General features: G+C 44.0%; 1 long non-coding RNA gene across 1 annotated transcript; it reads right to left on the bottom strand.

The window, feature by feature from the left end:
* Positions 1–9,458: 9,458 nt before the first annotated feature.
* LOC121233094 lies at positions 9,459–15,831 on the bottom strand. Its single transcript, XR_005931878.1, has 3 exons — positions 15,726–15,831; positions 14,992–14,996; positions 9,459–9,470 (listed from the first exon to the last, which is right to left on the bottom strand). It is a non-coding gene; the product is annotated as an uncharacterized LOC121233094 (long non-coding RNA).
* Between the last annotated feature and the right edge of the window lie 1,734 nt (positions 15,832–17,565).

Below are 17,565 nucleotides of genomic sequence, written 5' to 3'. Positions count from 1 at the left end.
GACTTAATTCACAAGCTGAATATTACCTCTAATTCAGGGTGAGCTGAAGCCACCATTAGCAATTAAGTTAGCTGAATCCCACTGCTCTAGCTGAGTTTAAAACTCTCATGAATAAAAATTTCTTGAATAACTGAAAGGACAATCAGGGCACTGATTCAATACCATGAGATGTATCAGTTACTCAAAGTGAGCAATGCCTTGAAAAATGAATCACTGTGAAATGAGGGAGATACATTAAAGCAAAGGGAGGGAACCAACCGGTGAATAAATTATCTTCTAACCTGCCTTTGAGGAGTGTGGTGCTACATGTATATTGCCTCCCTCTTGTACTCTATGCAATTAGCATAAATACTGGATCCTTTCAAGCCATGGCATAACCCATCGTGGCTCTTTTACAGTGGTAATACTCCCTCTGTTAATCCAGATGACCCAAGGTGTTCTGCATTTCATAGATAACTGCCACTGGGCAAGAAAAATGCGTGTTCGTTAAGAGAGGTGTGTGTTCATTCAGAGAGGATGGGAGGACAGGATTGTTGGAGATACATTGCAGGTGCAAGGTAATGGTGCAAAGACATAGTTTTGGAAATGGGGCCACAAAAGTGTGGTGGTACATGCCAGGACACAAAGGTCTGGATTTAGCCCAGCCATGAGAAGTACTATAACAGAAGAAAGACAATGGCTGGGGACAGAAAGTCATGACTGGGACCACGTGCACGGAGGAGCTGGAGTGCTGCAGAACTGTGGGATGCATTGCTTGTCTGAAGTCTCCTGAGACAGGACCCTGGGAATGTTTCCAGGGATATCTCCAGAGTGGCAGACCGGGCAATCATCGCTCTCTGTCAATTTTCCAGGAAGCAGATTAAAAGGATCAGTTAACATCTGCTTGCTAGCCCTGTGATCCTTCTCATCCCTTTGGGAGCCACAGTTTCCTGACATCAGTTCTCCGCTGTGGCAGCAGTTGAAAAACCATGTTTTTTTCTCGATGTACTCCTGCTGTGGATTGGCATGTTTCCATGTTCGTTACACCCCGAAGAATGGACGTTGGGAATGAGAGAGCAATTGCAGATTTATTGCCTATAGCTAGTTTAAACTTAGATGAGTACTTCTTAGAGAGAAAGGAAGCTTGGTCTTTACCTTCAGTCACAGACACCTGAAACCCTGGTCTGTGAGTAAAAGGTGGCCATTAACTTCTGCTCTAAACTTCTAACTCGTTTGTGTAGCTGGACTCTCGGTTGCAATCTGGTTTAACTTCTCTGAAACTTTCTCTGCCGGCGAAGGTGAAGTTGGAGAAAAATCTAAGAATTTCTATGATGATTAGGAGTCTTAAAAAAAGAAAGAACAACGTTTATTTTTCTGGGTTTGTTTTCTTAATTCACGAAGCCCAGTTTCCCAATTTTTTTTAATAAAAGTGAACTTCTGGGGACAAATCAGGGGTGGACGGCAATAGTCAATTAACTATTGACTATTAAGTAGCAAATTTTCTTTAAAAAAATTCCAGTTAAAAACTGATTCACAAACCTGTTCCAATGGGCAGAAAGCACTGTTAATTGGATGATCTTACTCTTTATGTCAAGGAGATGGATCTGAGAGGTGGAGATGGAAAACCTCAAAAGAATTTATTGAGATTACTTCTCAGCAACCTAGCTCAAAGGGGAGAGACAGCAACTCACCCTGGAAGGTGAGTTTCAGCTTTTTTTTCCAAAGTTTTCAGCTTTGGATTATGACCCTTCAGCAATTGCCTGCTGGGTTGTCTCTATTTGAGTGAGGTGTTCACCCTGTCACTGGAGTCTGTATGAATATTATAAGAATCCACCACAAAACAAACGAGACTTCACATGGCTGATGAACAGGACCTAACTGGAGAAGTGCTACCCTGTGAGCTGCTCTGAAGCTGTGACCACAAAGCAATTAGATTTAATGTTGTAGTTGAAAAGCAAGTTGGGTAAGTTCAGCACACAGATATTCCATTTGAAGGAAGGGAACTATGTAAAAGTGAGTCATATGTCTTGAAAAAAACAAGCAAATAAACCCTTAAAGGTACAGGGCAGAAAGGAAGGAGCCCACAGGCTGCCCGGAGACTCTAAGAGGTACATTGCTTCGGAAGCTCTCGTAAAGTGTGTGCCTCAACTCAGACAGAAAGAAACCTTGTTTAAAAAAGTCCCTGATTCAGTAGGAAAACTAAGAGCATGTCACACAGAAAAGATCAGCATAAAAGAAATGGAAAATCAGAATAAGAGGAAAGCCTGTAAGGTCAAATGTATATTAAAAAACTGAGATTCAAAAAAGCAGTAATATCAAGATAACCTTGCAAAGGATGTTCAAGACTATAGTGAAAATTCCATCAGCTGGCAATGGACTGGGGCAAATAAGATATCACTAAGTCACCAGAATTACATGGTGTCACACACAAGTCCTGAAGGAAACTGCAGAACCGCCAGGCAAGTACTTACTTAACGACCATGCCCTGGAGGACTGGTGGGCTGTCTATATAATTTCTGTTTACAAATAAGGCTCTGGATAGGATATTGGAAACTACAGTGCCATCTTACTCTCACCTCAATGAGGTTGTAGAGGCTGTTTTAAAAACAAGAACTCTTGGTGCAGGGACAAATGCAATCTGTCGGAGAAGAGTTGCTCAGGTCCTGTAAAGGGAAATCCCACCTCTCTGTGCTGCCTGGAGTTCCCGGAAACTATCAATGAGCATGTGGATAAAAGTAATCCAGTGGGTAGAATGCACCTGGATTTAAAAAAAAACCAACAACCAACACACCCAGTCTTTGACAAGGTTCACACCACAGTCTGGCATAGATTGTCTCAGAACTGGGGAAAAGGTCCTTTTGGGGCCCGGAAATCTCCCACCCCTGTAGCAGTGCTACATATCAAGGTGCCGCGATTAGATCACTGGTCGGCCTGGACCAGGGAAGAGACAGATAACACACATGGTGTGAGTGCCAACTCCGTCCTTTATTGCGCAGTTAATTCCTTTTATACTAACAACGGTAGGTGGGATTACTGATATGTCATAGGGAGGCGACGACTAGCCTTCTACCTTTCTGTGACATCGCGAGATCTTCCCAACGGTGTTCCCTACACACCCCTTTTGGCACTGACCCTACACTACTCTGAGTCTTTCTTTTGCTGCCAAGGGGCCTTGTTCTACAGCAGTTTTAACTTCAGGTGAGTTCTGACCTTCCTAATTCCATCTGTACAAGCCCAGACAATGCTGTTTCATTCCTCCTGGTTTGCCCCACTATTCTCCGTCCGCTATACACTTGTTCCTTGTGCTCAAACTGAGTCAGGAGTTCCCTGTTCAGCCTGCTGGGATGAATCATGCTCTGGAGAAGCCTGTCTTTCTCCATCAGCTCCAGAGGGAAACAAGACAACTCGCTCTTCCATGCAACACTTCACAGTAAATAAGTAATAAAGGCAGGGCTCTGCGGAAAGTAGGCTTCTAGCTTCAGCATGGAAAGAAGGGGATAAAAAATCCGTCCTCCTTTATCTGTGTCCTTTGCCCTTTGTTTCAAAGAACCAAGAAAACTTCCTTCTGCTATTTGAGAATCATCAAAAAGACGGGGGTGACTGACGATGAGACACTTTTAGGTAGAAGGTGGCTCAACAGTCAAGACATACACCTCAGACAGGGGAGATGAAGTTCAGCTCTCCCTCCAGCCAACAAATTTGAAGTCGTATTTTTGCGCTTGCCTTTCATAATATGCCTTTCACACAAAGCATGGTATTGTTCGCTCTGGTTGAAGCCACATGTTCACACAGCAATAGTCCATGTCTTGAGGTACAGGGGAAGATCACAGTATGAAAGGATGCAATTGTGTTACCTTGTAGCCTGAGATTTCAACTGGGATGAATGGAGCCCTGTGTCACGGTTGTGACGACAAAGGTATTGCTTTTATTGGAGTAATATCTGTTTACCCAAGTCCCTGGTTAATAAACGACTCTATGGCTGTGCAAGGTATGAAAGCAAAAGGAGCAAATAGTAATAATGTCAATCTACTTCTCAGTACAAAAGTCCAGTTCTCCCAAACCCAAGGAAAGCTTGTGATGGCTGTTTTCCTTTCTGCTCTCCAGGTAAGAAACTACCTTCGAGCTAAGAAATTCAAACGATCATATTTTCAGCAAGATATGAACAGATCTCTGGTCTGCAAGTATGATAATTTTATATGATTCTGCCTTACCTGAAACAGAACAAGGGAGAATTTCCTTCCTTTGTTCTGCTATACCAATGTTACCTTGAAACTGTTTTGATTTTATAGGACATAGAAAGGGATGTTGTCGTCTCTCAAAAGGCCACGCCTTTAGTAGAAAAGTGAGAAAATGAAGTTTTCCTCTAGCTAAGGCTGTGTTTTGTATCAACAGTTGTCTTTCAACATCCAAAAGGCATAGCTATGCCCATTTGCTCCTTGGGAATGCTAGTGGCATTATGCCTATTTAACATACTGGCCTGAGTTGAATTGCTCCTGTTTCATCAATAATGTTGACCATTTTGAAAAAAAACAAATGATCACAGAATGAATTCTTTCTTTTCGGAAAAGGGAAAATGTTCACCATAATGCAAGAGCAAGGTATGAAAATGCTTCTCCACTATGTTAAGGTATCAGGATCAATCTCCAGAAATAGCCAGATCCATCTCATGCGTGCTACAAGCTCTTAATGTAACTTTTCTGTGTGAAGCTTCTTAAGTTTAAGTGAGGCTTGAGAATCATTATGGCTGGCAACTGCAGACCATGGAGAGAAATATGAACCCAATCGTGAGCTGCAGAGATGTTTTGTCTCCTCAAAAGCTGTTATAGCAGCAGAGCTGGTGTAGAGACCAACCTTCGGCAAGGCTTTGCAATGTCCACAGGGAGTTTTTGGCTTTGGAGAAGTTGTCTGCTCATCATCGTCAGGCAATCAGAGCTGGTTTTGGACTTCCTAGAACTCTGAAGAGAAGCTACACCACAAGTGGTTTCCTGACACCAGTGCTCACCAGGGACCAGGGATGGAGGATTCTTTTTACCTATTCTTAGACATGCACAATGATGGGGAGTAATTTTGGTTTTCTTTACAGTGAATGGCAAGAAACAAAGTACTTAAATGATACCATTCATCACATTTGTCTGAAACAGGCCCGGTGAAATCCACCCTATGTCTTCCCAGAACCTGTTTCCTGAAGGGCCGTATCGTACAAAAGTAGTTTCATTGCTTCTGATCCCAGTCAGTGCCTGAACCTCATTGCTCTTCCTGAGCTGCTAAAACTCTCCAGCCTGTGCTGGCTTGTAGCCATGAGGCCAACTTATTTCTCTGCATGTTTGGCGTGGTAAACACAAACCAGCAAGTTGTAACAGCTTGGAGTGGGGAACACACAATTTTCTGGTTCAAAAGACTCAGGGCATCTGAAATAATTTTTTTAATTTTAATTCTCTTTTTTACATCTGCCAATAATTTGGAGAACGTGAGTATTAGGAATATGTATTCCATTTTATTGTTACTGTTTCACTACTATCTTGTAGTTTGAATGCCATAAATAGCCATTTAAATACTTTGAAGATGAAAGCTCTCAGAGTCAGTCATTCCTCTGTTTCTTTTTTCACCGTAACGTGAGTATTCATGCATATTTGAAAAGTTAATGACCTTATAACCTCCTTTTCTTTAGCTCATGCATGCTTGGTCTGCTACTTTTAAATGAACTCGAATATGGAAAAACAGACTCCTGCTGAAGCTCAATAAACCCTAGGAACGGGTATGATATATGCACGCCTGAAAAAGCTGAGCTTTTTCTTAAACATCCTGTTCCATAAAATTGTGTCTTGAGTTAATGCCATTGTACTTTGAACAGATCACTTCCCTTCCCCATCCTTCTCTCCCTGGAAAATTATTTGTAAGTGTCTGTGGTAGACATTAGATAAAAGCAAATGTATGTAAAGATTTTTGAAAGGACAAGACTTTAGGGGAAAAGATGTGCAACATCACTGAATGGGTTCATACCCCAAGGCATTTAGGTAATTTAAGTAGCATCAATGCTCATTGACTGGAAGTTCTCTCTGCTACGCTTAGTGACTAGTCCTGTAAAGACATAGCTTGTTTCTGGTCTCTGGTGTTGTAACAATTCACATAACCCTTTTCAGAAGTTACCTTCGTGTTCTTTCTAATAAGCTAAGCTAACATCTAAACTTCCTGCTTTCACCTTCTTCTTTTCATTTAGGAAAAGCCCCCGAGGTCTTTGCCTGGCTGTTGTGCAGTTGTCTGGAGAGTCTGAACTTCTGCCACTCTTGAGCAATGGCTTTCTTCATCATGTGGCAGGCACTGATACATATCCTGATTGTTCTGCAAATACTTCAGAAGGCTAGTGGTAAGCAGAATTTATGCCATAGGGTTATAAAAAACAAGTAATCTCCAATATTTTTTTTAATATGTATGTAGATGCATATACATATATATAGATAGCAAAAATTGTAGACTTCCAAATTCTGGAAAATATAACTTACGGTATAGGAAGTTACCTGCCTCATTAAGCTCAGAAGGAAGTTTACTGATGAAGTCTATATGGAAGACATATACTATAGTCTACTATATTCCATATTCTGTATTTCTTGCTGTAGGGTGAGATGTGTCGCTTGAAGTACTTGCATTGACTAGAGGGACTTGATAAACGTACCTACCTAGACACTTCTCTTCCAGTTTGAGAAAGCCTAGAATACTTCATGCATTATCAGAGGACAAGCATATACAACCCAGGCCCTGAGGAAGACCTTTGGGAGTCCTCTGAAAGAAAGCATGCCCTAGACTAGCTCAAATTGTACTAGAGACAACTAAATTTAGTCAAGTAAGCATCTAAGGTATCTAAGCTGCCTGACTCCCCTCAAGTAGGGTTCCTTACAGTAAAAAGAGAAGGGATTTAGTTCCTAATGTTGTTATCTAGAGCCACCTCAAATGTCTCAGGAGATCATAACTGTCTTCCAGCTGCCTTTTCATAAGGGCAAAGGTATTCCATACGTCCTGTTGCTGGCCCGCTATGGATATCTCACATTCCCTCGGGCGTCTGGCACCATTTGACTGAGAGGCTCTGGGCTATGTAAGGCATCCATATGGAAATATTCATATAGATTTATACACACACCCCTACGTATTTGTTAAAAACAGTTACTTATTTGTCATGAAAGTACCAAGAGAGAGATATCCCTTTTCCCAGACAAAACCAAATCAAACCCAAAAGCCCTGAATCTGACTTTGAGTATATCCAGGAGTTGAACACACATGGCCAAACGGGAGGTGTCCACAGCTCATAAGCACAGACCATGTTGGACTTCCCTTGCATCTGTGGTAAGAATGAGAAGAGTATATGCAGTAAGCTTGACACCATTTCACTCTGCTCCAGGTTAAAATACTTAAGTGTAGATGCCTATACGTGCCTAGGAATAGAATAGAATAGAATAGAATAGAATAGAATAGAATAGAATAGAATAAAAAGAACAGGTGTAAAGTAGACTAGGGTAGGGTAGAGTAGAGTAGAGTTCCATTTGGAAAGTACCTAGAACGATCATCTAGTCCAACTGCCTGACCACTTCTGGGCTGACCAAAAGTTAAAGCCCATTATGAAGGGCATTGTCCAAACGCCTCTTAAACTCTGACAGGCTTGGGGCATCGACCACCTCTCTAGGAAGCCCGTTCCAGTGTTTGCCACCTCTCCAGAAAGAAATGTTTCCTAACGTCAAGCCTGAACCTCCCCTGATGCAGCTTTGAACCATTCCCACACATCCTGTCACTGGGTACCAGGGAGATGAGATCAGCACCTCCCTCTCCACTTCTTCTCCTCAGGAAGCTGTAGAGAACAATGAAGTCACCCCTCAGCCTCTTTTTCTCCAAACTAGACAAATCCAGTGTCTTCAGCCGCTCCTCATTGGAGCAGTATGGCACTGGAGATCTCGTCAACAAACATCCATTTACATCACGTTAATGTAGACGTTTACGGTCTTATTCAGTTATCCAAAGATAGATATCTGGTGCCACTTAAGACAGCATAAAGTATCCAGTCTGGTCTCCATGCATTTCTTTGAAAGGGCTCCTATTTGTGCTGTATCATCTCCTTCAGCTGTACGTGGATCTTGTGGTTCCGCTAGGATGACTCCAGTGATACCAAACGCCTAAGCTTAGGAAATCCATTCTGGTTCCCAGTGCGCATGCAGCCCCCTACGTACAGAGACCCAAGCTCAGGTGTCTGAATTTAGAGTTAAATCTTACTGAAGTGCATGCATCTCTGGTGAGCAGTACAAGTGCCACTATCCTGGATACATCACAAAGTACATGCTCTGGCCCCTTGCCTAAGGGGTTCACTGCAGAAATGGCAGAAGCTCTGTTAAAAAATGCTTCTCTTTTGAAACCAATTCCCACACTGAGTCAGCACTAACTTGTAACGTGCATATCTGTTTTTCTCAGGTCAGTTTACAGTCCATTCCCCTAACAATGTTGTCATCCAAGCTGTTGGAGAAGATGCCATCCTGCCTTGCTACATCTCTGCCCCTAGCATCCCTGTCAGCCTCACTGTCCAATGGATGCTTGTTAGAGCTCTGAAGAGAATAGAAATTAGCTCCTTCAGTGGAAGAAATGAGGTGGAGAGGCAAGGGAAAAGCTACAAGGGTCGAACTGCCTTTTTCATATCCCAAGTGAGGAGGGGAAACCTCTCCTTGAAGCTTAGGAACATCCAAGTCTCTGACAAAGGGAAATACATCTGTAAGGTTGCCTATTCCAATTGGTACAGGGAGACCTACGTGGAACTGGATGTGACAGGTCAGTGCCTGGGTATCATTGCTTGTAAGTAAGATGAAAAGTAATCTCTCCATGCCACGATAAGGTGAATTCCAGAAAGATCTGTTATCTTTCAAGATGCTTCTTTTCATTCCAACAGGGATAGGCAAATGGGTTGACTGGAACGCTAGTTCAGGCAGTAAGCCGAGTGCCCATGTGAAATGCAACCAGATTTTGAAAAATCAGTCAAATGAATATGATAAAGAAAATATTCTAGGCAGGAAGTTTGGGCAGCTAAGCTATGAACCAGGTTATCCCCATCTGCTTGTATCTCCTTCTTAGGAGTGCACGTGGAAAAGAATAATTTGTTCCGAAGGAAAGGCAAAGCCAGATAGGGTTTATGGACATCAGCACCTGGGTAAGCTGTCCAGTGGAGGATTCATCTGACATTTAACTACAATTTCACACTTTATGATCAGTGGAGATGTAACCAATAAATCAGCAGAGAAAGAGAAGGATTTCTCTTATCCTAAACCAGGGTGAGATTTGGCTACAGTTACTACATCTAAATTTAAGCGAACAGTGTCCAAGCTCCCATGGTAGCTGACAGAAATCTAGTCGATACAGACAGTTGAGCCTCAAGTGCTGTTCAGAGTACACCTAAGAGTCTTTTCAGTTGCGTCTGGATAAATGTCTACCTCTAAGGCCACTTGAGGTGTTTTATGGGATGCTGACTTGTTCAGGGGCTGGAGACTATGACACTGGTCTTGCTATGCTCCATAGAAGTTCTGACCTTTGTCTTTCCACTGGATCCTGATCTCCTAAGTGTATAAATACATTTTCTCTGCGTCTTGACAGCTCCATACAGAAGCCTGCCTTTGAGATCTCCTGTTATTGGAGTAATTGGAAGAGATATTCTCTTGCCCTGCCTGTTCTTCACTAATTTTACTGGCAATTTTGTAGTGCAGTGGACGTTGCTTCATTCTTCAGAATTAATCCACAAGGTTTTCTGTAATGGGGGAATCCAGTCAGAAATAAGAGGTGGGAGGTATAAGGGCCGAACAGAACTGTCTTCTGTTGAACTAAATCATGGGAACATGTCTCTAGTGCTGAAAAATGTCACGTACACTGACAAAGGAGAGTACGTCTGCAGCCTGGACTCTGAGAGCTGGCGTGATGAAACTGTGGTGGAGCTGGATGTGACAGGTCAGTGAAATGTTTTCTGAGTTCGTGTGAACTGTGTCTTGCCTGAGTATGGGACCCTTGAAGGACCAGACACAAGGCAAACACCACCAGAACCGCTGGGAGCAGAACAGCTAGAAAAAAGAATTCATTTTGAACTGGTCTGGGACATAAACACCTTCAGCTACCCAGTGCCTACAAGGCATCCACAACGTCTGATTTGCAGAGTAGGTTTACATGTCATCACTGCATTCACCTGCTACTCACTACTGAACTGTTTTTGGTCTGATCAGCCTTGTCTCACTGCATAACTCCGTGGATAAGGCTCAGTGTTTCTGCACTTAGCTCCACTGCACAGCATGGACATGCCTTGTGTCCAGACATCTCTAGGGGCTGCAGCCCAGAAGCCTCCAGCTTCTGGAGGTCACTTAGGGAAGAAAGTCCTCTCCCCAGACTGAGTGACTCGGATGCCCTCTCTAGCCTTCTTCAACAGTTCCTCTAAATGTTGCTGTCTTCAAACAGGCCAGTTCCACATCCTTCCTCCGAACAACCCAATTACCGGCTTCATTGGGGAAGATGTCATTCTGCCTTGCCAGTTGTCACTCACCGTTTTTCCCAGGAGCATCACGGTTCAGTGGGTTGCTCTACAGCCCTTCAGGACACTGAAGGAGATCTCCTATAATGAAGCAGTGAAAGATAGCTGGCTAGAGGAGCGAAGCTGGGGAGGCACAGAGCTCTTCCTCAGCCAGTGGAGCACAGGCAACTTGTCCCTAAAACTGAAGAACGCCCAGGTCCCTGACAAAGGGAAATACATTTGCAGAGTAACAGCAGGACAATGGCATGATCAGGTGGCCATTGAATTGGAAGTGACAGGTCAGTGTCATCTCTTCTTTCAATCAGGAGTGCAAGGGTTGGTCAAGAGGCCCACGGCTGATGGACTGGTAGTGGGAGGGAATTTCAAGGGGGAAAAGAGTCACTCAGAGAAGCCGCTTACGGAGTTAGACACTTTAAGGCAAGTGTGTTGCTATGACATGGCTGGGGAGAACAATTAACGCTGCTCATCCAGAGCTACATTGTGCTTGCTTACACACCGGTTAAGAATGATAGCCGCAAATAGGATGAGGATATCAACATGGAGGAGTAGGAACGCCTGGGTACTTAACTAGCTATACTATATCTTGTAGTCTTGTAGTAAGAGCACACTCGTAGGCAGTTTCCATGAACGAGCTGTCAGGAAGCACAAATGTAGTTAAACAACTTAACTACCTGAAGGTTTATATACTTTCCAAAGAGGAATGTAACTACATGGTATAGGCCAAGATACAAAACCATATTGGATCAGTAAGGGAGAGGGACAGTTGAGGTCTCTTTCGACTAGAATACAAGTCCTGACAATAACCCAAGCCCTACAAGGTGACATTGTCACTTCTTTTGTGGTAATGTGTTTGTACTGTCAGAACCCGAGACTTTTCTAAGCATGAAATGAATTCATTCCTTGCACAGCTTCAGGTATTCCTCAGGATCACTGTGGCTTGACATGTCTTGTTTTATATTTTGTGTGCAGTTGCTATTCCAAACATTCTCACTTCCACATATGTTGCTGGAGCTGTTGGAAATGATGTGCTCTTGGACTGCAGGCTGCCAGCTACTGGCATTCTGGCAAACATTTCTATGGAATGGTTTCTTTCCAGACCGTCAGAACTGATACAGATCATCTCCTACAATGGAAGCACTGGGAAAAAGATTCAAAGCAAAAGGCGCTGGGGTCAAAAAGAGCTTCTTCAATGGGTCCCAAGCAGAGGGGTCTTGTCTTTACTACTAAAAGACATCCAGGTGTCTGATGCGGGAATTTATATCTGTCTGGTGTCTTCTGGGAAAAAACAACATGAGGAAGCCTTTGAACTGGATGTGATATGAAATTGTCTTGTTTAGTTCTCTTTGCTGAGTTCTTCTGTCTCAGATAAACTCTCATGTTCCTCATCTGCAGAAAACAGAAGATGTAAAGGCTGCTGCTTGCTTCTGCCTGACCTCTAGCTAGCCACAGACATAACAGTTACATTCCTGTTTGTTTCCCATGGATGCTATTATTACCACCTTTGAAATACCAAGTTCTTTGCTATAGCTTAATACCTTCAGCTCAGCTCAGCTCAGCTCAGCACCTTGCTGTTCTAAGTGTTGATTTCAACTCGGTGCATCCTGTTTTTCTTTTTCAAGCAGATGTCACTTTATCCTTGCCCATGGCTAGATGCTCTTCAAGGCCCCTCACAACTCAAACCATTCTATGGTCTATGTATGGTCTGTGTTCTAAGACCAGATGTCTCCAGCTTTCCTAGATTCAAATGCACAAGAGAAGCACCCTCAAGTCAGGGTAAGTGACTAAATCAGTTTTGAGGGTCATTGCCACCTTCCTGATGGTTACAGGGAAGGACCATTGAACAGTAAAAAAACCCTGAAAAGTAAAGAACAGCCAAGACCACAAGTAAATATCCACCAAGAGAAGAAGAGTGCTGAGGAAGAAGAGAGGTTTTTCTTTAGGGATGCCTGCAAGGTGAATCAAACTAGAAATTCTCTGCACAAGCTCATTTGTTTATGCCCTAAGCTGAATAAAACATATCCGTATCAACACTGAATGATATCTGAGCATGGTCAACACGAGGGTTCATGGCAAGGTCTGTTTAGATTAACTTTGTGGGTGGTAACTGCCTTAAGTCATTCATTATTTTGCTTACATATGACTGGGACAATGGACAGAGCTGAAGTGGTCTGCAAAGTCATGGGAACCCGTGTTAACAGGGCTATGTAGCTCTTGTGAACAGCTATGATTTATGGCTTCTCCATTTCCAGTGTCCCTGCTCACTCAGGGTCCTTGTTTTGCCTGGGATAGAGTTAAATTTCTTCATAGTAGCCTGTATGGGGCTATGGTTTGGATTTGTGATGAAAACAGTGTTGGTAACACAAGGATGTTTTAGTTATTGCTGAGCAGTGCTTGCACAGCATCAAGGTGTTTTCTGCTTCTCACACCGCCTGGCGAGCGAGTAGGCTGGGGCTGCACGAGAAGTTGGGAAGGGACACAGGCTGGACAGCTGACCCCAACTGACCAAAGGGATATTCCAGACCATATGATGTCATGCTTAGGAATAAAAGCTGGGGGAAGAAGAAGGAAGGGCAGGACATTTGGCATTCTGCTGTTGGTCTTCCCAAGATACCATTACAAGCGATGGAGCCCTGCTTTCCTGGAGATGGCTGAACACCTGCGTGTCGATGGGAAGTGGTGAATGAATTCCTTGGTTTGCTTTGCTCGTACGTGCAGCTTTTGCTTTACCTGTTAAACTGTCTTTATCTCTACCCATGAGTTTTCTCACTTTTACCCTTCCGATTCTCTTCCTCATCCCACCGTGGAGGAGTGAGTGAACGGCTGTGCGGTGCTGAGCTGGCTACTGGTGTTAAACCACAGCATTCAGCTATCTCATTAATATTTTTCATTGAAACATCTGGATGTAACGGGGAGGGACAGAAATTTTTTTTATATGTTTCTGATGAGAGAGAGGCCTTTCCAAAGGACAATTGACAGTGTTAGGCTAGTCGCTTGTTCTGAATGACCCCATGGACACATCCATGTGTAGACTTCAGGAACATATAGCATTAAGGAGCTGAGGAAGATCGGTTTTATCAGTCAACGACAAGGCTGCTATCTCCCTCTGTTATCTCAGGCTGTTTTGTCCCTCTTTGGCATAAGGCACCGTACGTGATCTCAAACACAAGAATGTGATGCCTCGGTTTAGGCAGATGAAGCAAGTCAGGAATCACTCCCCACACGCAGTTGACTGTGTTGAGCATGAGCAGAATTTAGCTGCCTAACCATAGATGCCTACAGGCATTCCAGATGTCCTAGAGACGTGGAAATGCCTCTTCAGGCCTGACATAGGATACAGGACCAATGGAGAACTCTCCACTTCTGGTGCGGCAGCTGGAGGCCAGCCACAAGTACAACAGCACCTACAAAATCACCGAATACCTCGTGGGGGCTTACTAGAAGAGCAGTTCAGAGGACTCAGATTTGCTGCTGGTTCAGTACAGCCCCTGAGCAATCTGGTCTTTCTTCGTGGGGGGGACTGGAGTAGAGGGCTCCAGAGATCTCTTCTAAGCTAATTTTCTCTGTGACTCCATGAATTAGGGAGCTTTGCTTTTGCCAGAATCTGGCCCACTGTATTTGCTGTTTCGGAGGTGGATTAAGCTACATTGTCATGGGAAGAAGAGCAGCGTAACTTCTTGCTACAAAGAACTACATCACTGGAGAAGTGGCAAGCTGCCATTGTAAATCTTATTTGTAAACAGGGTTCTAGAAAGAATCTTGGAAACTACAGCGCTGTCTGACTCCCATTCCTAATAATGTTATGGAGTTTATGACAAAGAATAAGAAACTGGAGGCATTTTCATAACTAGAGAGTTGAATGAAGACTCAGCCTAGCTGGACTATCAGGTTGCTTTTCCTCTCTCTGTTATGCCGTGGGTTTCGAGTGATTTGTCTGTTGGTTCAAGGGCATTAGCATGTTCTGTGTTCCTTAGATAACACTCTGCTCATTGGTCATCTGGATTTTATGTCCAACGGGTATTTTGTGTATCAAAGTTCAGTTCTGTTCAGTAGGAACAAAATGACAAACTTACTTCAGCCGAAAATGGATTTACAGGAAACAAGGCCAGAGGGACTCAAAAGGACAGGGGTCTTCCATGAGTCTCGTGTCAGCCCTGCCAGTCTCAGAGACATTGACGGGTCTGAACTGGCACTAGACATCTATGTTTAGGCAACTTAATCACAACTTAGAACTCCATTAACTAAAATTAAACATACCTACCTAGTTCATATGTGGACACCTCCATTTAGATCTTTGTCTCAGACTGAATCTCACCTGATGAAAAGACTGTGAACTTGTATTGTGAGACATTTGTGTAAAGAGACAGTGGAGATGCAATATTAATGCAAGTCAAATCCTGGTTCAAAACTGACTCCAAATTTACCAGTGACGGTCATTAAAAAACAAGGCTGGTATTGAATCAGGCTCCACTGAGGTCTACACCCCCTGTATGAATGTAACCATAACTCTGAGATCGCTAATGCAAAAATGAAGGAATAAATTATCTTCCACCTCCACGATGCACAGGACAAAAGCTGGTAAGCTTAAATTCCACGGAAGAAAGGAGTGTTCACAGAAAATAACCATGACAGCCTGGAAACAAGGATCCTTCAGCACCTGCTGTCGTTTCTGTCTCAGGAGGTCTCCAGCTGCCACTTCAAAAAGACACATGTGTCCCACAAGCCTTGTGCTGTATGACAGCCCCATGTAGACATGTTGGATGCCCTAAAGAATCTTAAAGAGCAATGGGTGTCTATGTTTAGGCATCTAAATTGCATTTTACCTGGCAAGAGGTTGGGATTCAGAAGATCTTGTGGAGCAGACAGCTCTGTCGCGGCTATTTATGCACTAGAAGAGCATATTACTCTATCCCAAGGGTTCAAAGTGTGTCAGAGAGATGTAGCACTGTGTTAAGTCGATTTATGTTGCCTCTCAGACTCTTCTTGAAGCACAGATGCCATGTTCTCCACCCAAGAAGTGAAGTGTGGACACATCACTATGTTTTAAGTTACTCTGGTTTAAAACTTTTTTTTCTTTTCCTCCAAAATTCTGAGAATTCCCTCCAGAAGAGTGATGGGGAGAGGTTACCTTTATGGGGTGCTGTGCATTTGTTGGGGTGTGTGTATTTGAATTCATGATATGAAGTTGGGCTTTGTATGCAAGTACAAAGTACACAGTTTAAGCTGGAAGCCCGTGTACGTGAACTGAGAGGGAAGACAGCTGTTAAGAAGGGGACACCCAAGAAGAAGGCTGTCAGCGTAGTTGCTGTAGAGGCCCAAGAAAATAATGAGCGATCCTCCAGGCATAGAAGAACTGAAACCACCTCCCTTGATTCCGGTGAGGGGACTTCTGGTGTGGCACCGCAAGGGTCAGACAGTGAATACTCTGATGAGGAACAGCAATAGAGGGTCCCTGCCTTCAGCCAGGAGAAGGAAAGGGATGACCAGATATGCTGGACTGTGTGGACTCGATGGCCTGGCACATCAGACCCACAGAAGTATAAGGCTTTGGTAGACACTGGTGCACAGTGTACGCTGCACACTACAGGGGCACAGAACCCATCTGGATCTCTGGAGTGACAGGAGGATGCCAAGAATTCACTCTATTGGAGGCTGAGGTGAGCTTAACAATGGACAAGTGGGAAAAGCACCCCACTGTGACCGGCCCAGAGGCCCCTTGTATCCTTGGCATAGACTACCTCAAGAGAGGGTACTTCAAGGACCCAGAGGGGTACCGATGGACTTTTGGTGTAGCCACTGTAAACACAGAAGAGATCAAACAGCTATCTACCCTGCCTGGCCTCTTGGAAGATCCCTTCCTTGTGGGATTGCTGCGAGTTGAAGAACAGCAGGTGCCAGCTGCTACCAGGACAGTGCACCAGCGGCAATAGCGCACAAACCGAGACTCCCTGGCTCCCATCCATGAGCTGATTCATCAACTGGAGAGCCAAGGAGTCATCAGCAAGACTCACTCACCTTTTAATAGTCCTATATGACCAGTGCAAAAGTCTGGTGGAGGGTGGAGGTTAACAGTAGATTATCGTGGCCTGAACGAAGTGACACCACCACTGAGTGCTGCGGGACCAGATATGTTAGAGCTCCAATATGAACCGGCATCAAAGGCAGCCACGAGGTATGCTACAATTGATATTGACAATGTGTTTTTCTCCATTCCTTTGGCAGCAGAGCGCAGGCCACAGTTTGCTTTCACTTGGAGAGGTGTCCAATACACCTGGAATCAACTGCCCCAGGGCTGGAAGCACAGCCCTACCATTTGTCACGGACTAATCCAAACTGCACTGGAACAAGGCGATGCCCCTGAACATTTACAATACATAGATGACATCATCATGTGGGGCAACAAGGCAGAAGAAGTGTTTGAGAAGGGAAAAAGAGCAATTCAGATTCTTCTGAAAGCTGGTTTCGCCATAAAGAAAAGCAAGGTCAAGGGACCTGCACAGGAAATTCAGTTCTTGGGAACAAAATGTCAGGATGGACACCATCATGTGCCTATGGATGTGGTTAACAAGATAGCAAGTATGTCTCCACCAGCTAACAAGAAAGAAACACAAGCTTTCCTAGGCCTTGGGGGGTTCTGGAGAATGCATATTCCAGGTTATAGTCAGCTTGTGAGCCCTCTCTATCGAGTAACCCAAAAAAAGAACTATTTTGAATGGGGCCCTGAGCAACAGCAAGCCTTTGAGCGCATTAGACGGGAAATAGCTCATGCAGTAGCTCTTGGTCCTGTCCGGACAGGACCAGACATACCAAATGTACTCTACACTGCAGCTGCCGAGCATGGTCTCACTTGGAGCCTCTGCATTGATCACGCAACGAGCTTGAGTGGGGAAATACAACCGCCCAGGAATTCTGGAAGACATCATGGACAGGCCAGAAGGCAGAGATTTGGGAGCATTGCCTGAGGAGGTGGTTCGTTCCCAAGAGGCACCACCATATAATGAGTTATCAGAAGACGAAAGGTGTTATGCTTTGTTTACTGATGGATCCTATCGTGT

Source organism: Aquila chrysaetos, unplaced genomic scaffold (genome assembly GCF_900496995.4).
Source record: "Aquila chrysaetos chrysaetos unplaced genomic scaffold, bAquChr1.4, whole genome shotgun sequence".
NCBI classification, from domain to species: Eukaryota; Metazoa; Chordata; class Aves; order Accipitriformes; family Accipitridae; genus Aquila; species Aquila chrysaetos.
The sequence above is the reverse complement of the archived record's forward strand: the minus strand, read 5'-3'. Positions and strand labels throughout refer to the sequence as shown.